The sequence below is a fragment of the Elephas maximus genome, chromosome 11 (genome assembly GCF_024166365.1).
Source record: "Elephas maximus indicus isolate mEleMax1 chromosome 11, mEleMax1 primary haplotype, whole genome shotgun sequence".
Classification (NCBI taxonomy): domain Eukaryota; kingdom Metazoa; phylum Chordata; class Mammalia; order Proboscidea; family Elephantidae; genus Elephas; species Elephas maximus.
In genome coordinates, this window is record NC_064829.1 from 47,334,199 (window position 1) to 47,341,056 (window position 6,858).

The window sequence follows — 6,858 nt, forward strand, 5'->3', positions numbered from 1 at the left end:
TTGAGAAATAGTAAAAACTGAGAAGAACACATACTTTTGTGGTTACGAAGGGTGGAGGGAGGGAGGGAGGGAGAGGGTTTTTTATTGATTAATCAGTAGATAAGAACTGCTTTGGGTGAAGGGAAAGACAACACTCAATACATGGAAGGTCAGCTCAATTGGACTGGACCAAAAGCAAAGAAGTTTCTGGAATAAAATGAATGCTTCAAAGGTCAGTGGAGCAAGGGCGGGGGTCTGGGGAAAATGGTTTGAGGGGACTTCTATGTCAATTGGCAAAATAATTCTGTTATGAAAACATTCTGCATCCCACTTTGAAATGTGGTGTCTGGGGTCTTAAAGGCTAACAAGTGGCCATCTAAGATGCATCAATTGGTCTCAACCCACCTGGAGCAAAGGAAAATGAAGAACACCAAGGTCACACGACAACTAGGAGCCCAAGAGACAGAAAGGGCCACGTGAACCAGAGACCTACATCACCCTGAGTCCAGAAGAACTAGTTGGTGCCCAGCCACAATTGATGACTGCCCTGACAGGGAGCACAACGGAGAACTCCTGAGGGAACAGGAGATCAGTGGGAAGCAGACCCCAAATTCTCATAAAAAGACCATACTTAATGGTCTGACTGAGACTAGAGGAATCCTGGTGGCCATGCTCCCCAGACCTTCTGTCGGCACAGGACAGGAACCATCCCCGAAGACAACTCATCAGACATGAAAGGGACTGATCAGTGGGTGGGAGAGAGATGCTGATGAAGAGTGAGCTAATTATATCAGGGTGATGAGAGTGTGATGGCAACTCTTGTCTGGAGGGGGGATGGGAGGATAGAGAGAGAGGGAAGCTGGCAAAATTGTCATGAAAGGAGAGACTGAAAGGGCCGACTCAGTAGGGGAAGAGCAGGTGGGAGTATGGAGTAAGATGTATGTAAACTTACATGTGACAGACTGATTGGATTTGTAAACGTTCACTTGAAGCTTAATAAATGTTAATACAAAAAAAAAGGCAAGAGGTGATGATGAATCAAAAGAGTTGGCTAAAATGAAAGGAGCGGGGTCATTCCCTCCCCTGCAGTCTGTGGCCTTTTATTGTTATCACCTCCAAAGTTTTAGAGCTTGGATGAAAGATGGGTGGGACTCGAGGCTGGCTTTCTGCACCTATGGAACTCAAGGACATGTGATGTAGAAACATGTTCACCTCTCATTAGACACACTGGGGGTTCCTCTACAGGATTTCCTGAATCTGGTATCTGAACCAGTAGCTCACCAAATGAGCCAATGGCAACTAGTCCTGTTGAAGTAAAAACCATGGAGTAAACGAGTCAGGAAAAGTCAGGAAAGGTGTGTGTCAGGGTTGTATCCTTTCACCATACCTATTTAATCTGTATGTTGAACAAATAATCAGAGAAGCTGGACTATAATGAAGAAGAATGGGGCATCAGGATTGGAGGAAGACTCATTAAGAAGTAGTCAGAAGTCAGTGTGACTAGAAGCAGCTTCCACGAACCAGTGGGTTTTTTTGTGAGAGTCTCCTGGACCCGTGTTAGCAAACCTGCTCAGAAGAAAGACAATGCAACAAATTTACTGAAGAATTAGCTTCACCATTCACCTGATCATACAAACTGGAAAAAGAGAACAGTATGCTTGAGCTCTTCAAATCGGTACAAAACTTCATGTAACTTTTCTTCTCTAAGTCAAGGTTTATAATAGGTAAGGAAGGAAGAGCTTAAGGGATGGTGATAATTTCATTTTTAATTTGTCTGCTCTGGGCATTCTTCAACTTGAAGCAGTGTTTTCTGTTATGTTCATTCTGCTTGTTTCTGCTTGAAGAAAAACCAAATTAGATCAAGGGCTTTGTCAGACAAGGCCATGGTCTGTCTTGGATTTGTTTACTCAGCAATGACTTACCTAGCGCTGTAGAGGTGGCATTGTACAAAATGCTATAGGAAATTCATAGCCTCCCCCTAAGAAAATACATACAGTCAAGGAGGGAAGTTAAGGCATGTAGAATGGTCACAAAAGCAGTGCCTATGACAAAGTGAAGTACTGCAGAGGTTCAGAAGAGGCAGAAATATATATGTTGCTGTTGTTATTTACTGTGGAGTCGATTCCGACTCATGGCAACCCCATGTGTGCAGAGCAGCATTGCTCGATAGGGCTTTGAAGGCTGTGACCTTTCAGAAGCAAATCACCAGGGCTTTCTGTCTTCTAAGGTGCCTCTGGGTGGATTTGAGTCACCAAACTTTCAGCTAGTTTATATATATACAAGTTGCTGTTGAGTCAATTCCAACTCATGCCTACCCAATGTGTGTTGAAGTATAACTGTGCCCACTGTAGGGTTTTAAAGGTTGATTTTTCAGAAGTAGATTGCCAGGCTTTTCTTCCAAGGTGCTTCCAGGTGGATTTAACCAACTTTTTGGTTAGCAGCTGAGCACATTAACCATTTGCACCATCTAGAAATATATAGAGATATATAAGGAAGAGGTCCAATCTGCACTGAAGGCATGTTGAAAAAAAAGGCTCCAGAAATTCATGGAATATCAATTGAGATGTTCCAACAAACGGATGCAGCACTGGAGGCACTCACTCATCTATGCCAAGAAATTTGGCCAGCTACCTGGCCAACCAAATGGAAGGTGATCCAACAGAACGCGGAAATTATTGAACAGTATTAATATCACCCACAAGTAAAATTTTGCTGAAGATCATTTAAAAGTGGTTGTAGTACTACATTGACAGGAGACTGCCAGAAATTCAAGCTGGATTCAGAAGAGGACATGAAATGAGGGATGTCGTTACTGATGTCAGATGGATCGTAGCTGAAAGCAGAGAAAACCAGAAAGATGTTTACCTGTGTTTTATTCACTATGCAAAGGCTTTCAACTGTGTGGATCATAATAAATTCTGGATAAGTTTACAAATAATGGGAATTCCAGAACACTTAATTGTGTTCATAAGGAACCTGTACATAGACCAAGAGGCTGTCATTCAAACAGAACAGGGGAATACTAGGTGATTTAAAGTCAGGAAAGGTGTGTGTCTGGGTTATATCCTTTCACCATGCCTATTCAATCTGTATGCTAAGCAAATAATCAGAGAAGGTGGACTATAATGAAGAACACAGCATCAGGATTGGAGGAAGACTCATTAACAACCTGCGATATGCGTATGACACAAACTTGCTTGCTGACGGTGAAGAGGAGTTGAAACACTTACTGATGAAGATCAAAGACCACAGCCTTCAGTACAGATTATTACACCTTATCATAAAGAAAACAAATTCTCACAACTGGAAAATAAGCAACATCATGAAAGACAGAGAAATGATTGATGTTGCCAAATATTTCATTTTACTTGGACCCATAAAGCCTATAGAAACAGCAGTAAAGAAATTAAAAGACACATTGTATTGGGCAAATCTGCTGCAAAAGATCTCTTTAAAAGTGTAAAAAAGCAAAGATGTCACTTTAAGGACTAAAGTGCACCTGACCCAAGCCATGCTGTTTTCAATCTCCTCATATGCATGTGAAAGCTGGACAATGAATAAGAAAGACCAAAGAAAAAATGATGTCTTTGAATTTTGCTGTTTGGGAAGAATACTGAATATACCATGGACTGCCAGAAGAATGAACAAATCTGTCTTGGAAGAAGTACAGCCAGAATGCTCATTAGAAACAAGGAAGTGAGACTTTGCCTCAAGTACTTTGGACATGTTATCAGAAGGGACCAGTCCCTGGAGAAGGATATCACGCTAGGTAAAGTAGAGGGTCAGTGAAAACGAGGAAGACTCCCAAGAAGACGGATTGACAGAGTGGCTGCAACCATGGGCTCAAGCATAACAGCGATTGTGAAGATGGCACCAGGACCGGGCAGCATTTCATTCTGTTGTACGTAGGGTTGCTACCAGTCAGTGTCAACTTCAAGGAGCCTAACGACAACAACAACAGGGATATATATATATATATATATATATATATATATATATATATATATATCAACTCAACAGCAACAGGTTTAGTTTTATATATGTATGCATATACGTATACGTATATGTATATGTATGGAAACCCTGGTGGCGTAGTGGTTAAGTGCTACAGCTACTAACCAAGAGGTCAGCAGTTCAAATCCGCCAGGCGCTCCTTGGAAACTCTATGGGGCAGTTCTACTTTGTCCTATTGAGTCACTATAAGTCAGAATCAACTCGACAGCAGTGGGTTTGGTGTTTTGGTTTTATGTATACATATATATATATATATATATATATATAATCATAAAACCAAACCCGCTGCCATCAAGCTGATTCTGACTTCATAGCGACCCTGTAGGACAGAGTAGAATGGCCCCATAGCATTTCCCAGGAGCTGCTGGCGGATTCAAACTGCCGACCTTTTGGTTAGCAGACTGTGCTCTTAACCACTGGCCACCAGGGCTCCATATATATTTATATACACACACTTCATGTATATATATATATATAATTTTTATGCAAGTATATATATATACATATACTTTTTTTCTTACTTAAGCTAGAATTCTATTTGTTTTTAATCTCAATTGTCTAAAAAACCGCTGCATTCATCCACTCAAGTCAATAAGTACATAAACCTGGGCTATAAATACATATTAATGTAAGGAAAAGTTTTTTTTTTTTTCCTAATTCTAAAGAAAGTTTGTGATTTAAGCAAAAATTTTTTCATCTAGAAAACTGAGGGCGTGAGGACAGTGCTTATTAATCCAGGCATTCCAAAATTTCTTCTGTAAACTCTGATAATACCTCCTCAAAATGCAGTGTTAAAAAAGTTGTCATAGAAAAGATTGAAAATGGACTTGTGCTGTAGCCTGTGATGAAATTGTTTCTAAATATTCTCCCTCATGAGTCTTTTTGGCCATAAGAACAGATTTCTTGAGATCATATGTTTATGTTTGCATCCTTTAGAGTCCGAATTACTAGTAAGAACTAGTTATGAGCAGCCGCGTGGCATCAAGTAGCACAGGAAATTGTAGGAAAAAACCTCTGTTTCCTTTTCTTGACTAGTAATGATATGATAGGAGCCCTAGTGGCACAGTGGTCAAAGCACTCAGCTGCTACCTGAAAGGTCGGCTGTTTGAACCTACTAGCTGCTCTGTGGAGGAAAGATGTGGCAGTCTGCTTCTATAAAGATTTATAACATTGGAAATCCTATGAGACTGTTCTACTCTGTCCTATAGGGTTACTATGAGTTGGACTCAACTAGATGGCAGTGGGTTTGTTGTTGTTGTTAGATGCCATCGAGTCAGTTCCAACACATAGCAACCCTACAGATCACAGAACAAAACACTGCCAGATTCTGCACCATCCTCACAATCATTGCTGTGTTTGAGCCCATTGTTGCAGCCACTGCGTCACTCTGTCTTGTTGAGTATTTTCTTCTTTCTTGCTGATTCGCTACTTTGCCAAGCATGATGTCCTTCTCCAGGGACAGGTCCCTGCTGATAACAAATTCAAAGCAAGTAAGATGGAGTCTCACTATCCTCATTTCTAAGGTGCATTCTGGCTGTATTTCTTCCAAGACAGATTTGTTCATTCTTCTGGCAGTCCATGGCATATTTGATATTCTTCACCAATGACATGATTCAATTCCGTTTTTTTTTTTTTTTTTTTCAATTAGAAAGCAGCTATGGTTTTAGTAACTGACCAGATTACAAAAATAATCATGGTAGACACCCTATTTTATCTTTCTAATAAACTTGTTGATCTGGTCTTCCCTGTTTCCAGTATCTCCACCTTCTACAAAATGAGTGGTCTTTTTCTTCATTCCATCTCATGAAGAAGATAATTTGAAAGGTCACAGAAAGTTATCTGCTTCTTTGAAGCATTCTGCAACAGTATAGATCTCATGAATCAGATCCTCCATGCAGATGATACCATATTTACCAAGAGATTATGCAATCAAAGTGTTATCTGTCAGGCAATTTGCCTATTAACTTTGCCATTACCATGCTTATAGATCAGTTCATTCACTGACTTCAAGTTTGGGTACCACCACATAATATATGGTTTCACAATTCTGGCATGTTAACTGAAGCCTTGTAGAGGTTAACAAAAGTGCCATTGACAATCTGCCAAAGCCAAAGAAGCTGGAACACCTTTTGAAACTTTGGGCTCACACCACTGATACCTCTGATCCTGATAACAAATGCCAATTTGGGTTCTGCAGCTATGTAGAAGTTGTCAGCTTTTCTTGCCATCCTACCCTTGCAGATCTCAGTATATCTACCTATGTTCCTTGTGACAGTGTGTTGCCTTTTGAAGCATCTTTTGGGCATACTGCTTTCTCAGGTGATTGGTCTTTACTCTGCAAAATCCATTTGCTTTTTCTTAAGGGTTTCTGGCACAGCAGGAAACTCCTTTTTCTTCCCTTTGACATCATCCATGGTTCCAGCCAGAAAAAGAGCTGCATCAGGTTTAAGAATACGGTATTAACAAAAATAGGTCCATTCTTCCTTTGTGGTTGAATACTACTGCTGTTATTTTTTACATTTTCAGTGTGACTAGACATTGACATTTGACTCTGAACATGTGACTGGGATTAAGCTTTCTAATTGGTAGTTACCTGGGCCAGTATTCTAGTTACCTGCTCAATCGACGTGGACATCTTCTTGACTAACCTTCCACAATGCCTGTGATATGAATCGGGTATTCTGCTGCTTTGTAAATTCTGCCTCTCCCAGTATGCAACCTTTTTTCTATAGAAATCTTTTCTGCTCAACCTATGGAGCAGTGTCTGAGATTTCTTCATTTATATCTTCAAGGTATCTCTTCTGGGAACTAGCCCAGAACAGACACTTGGGATGTCTTTGGAAGGAGGATGTAATCAGTTGTGGG

The 6,858-nt window shown here is 40.4% G+C and overlaps 1 pseudogene; it reads right to left on the reverse strand.

Annotated features, from left to right (window-relative positions):
• Positions 1-5,698: 5,698 nt before the first annotated feature.
• LOC126085732 (60S ribosomal protein L7-like) lies at positions 5,699-6,407 on the reverse strand (annotated as a pseudogene).
• Between the last annotated feature and the right edge of the window lie 451 nt (positions 6,408-6,858).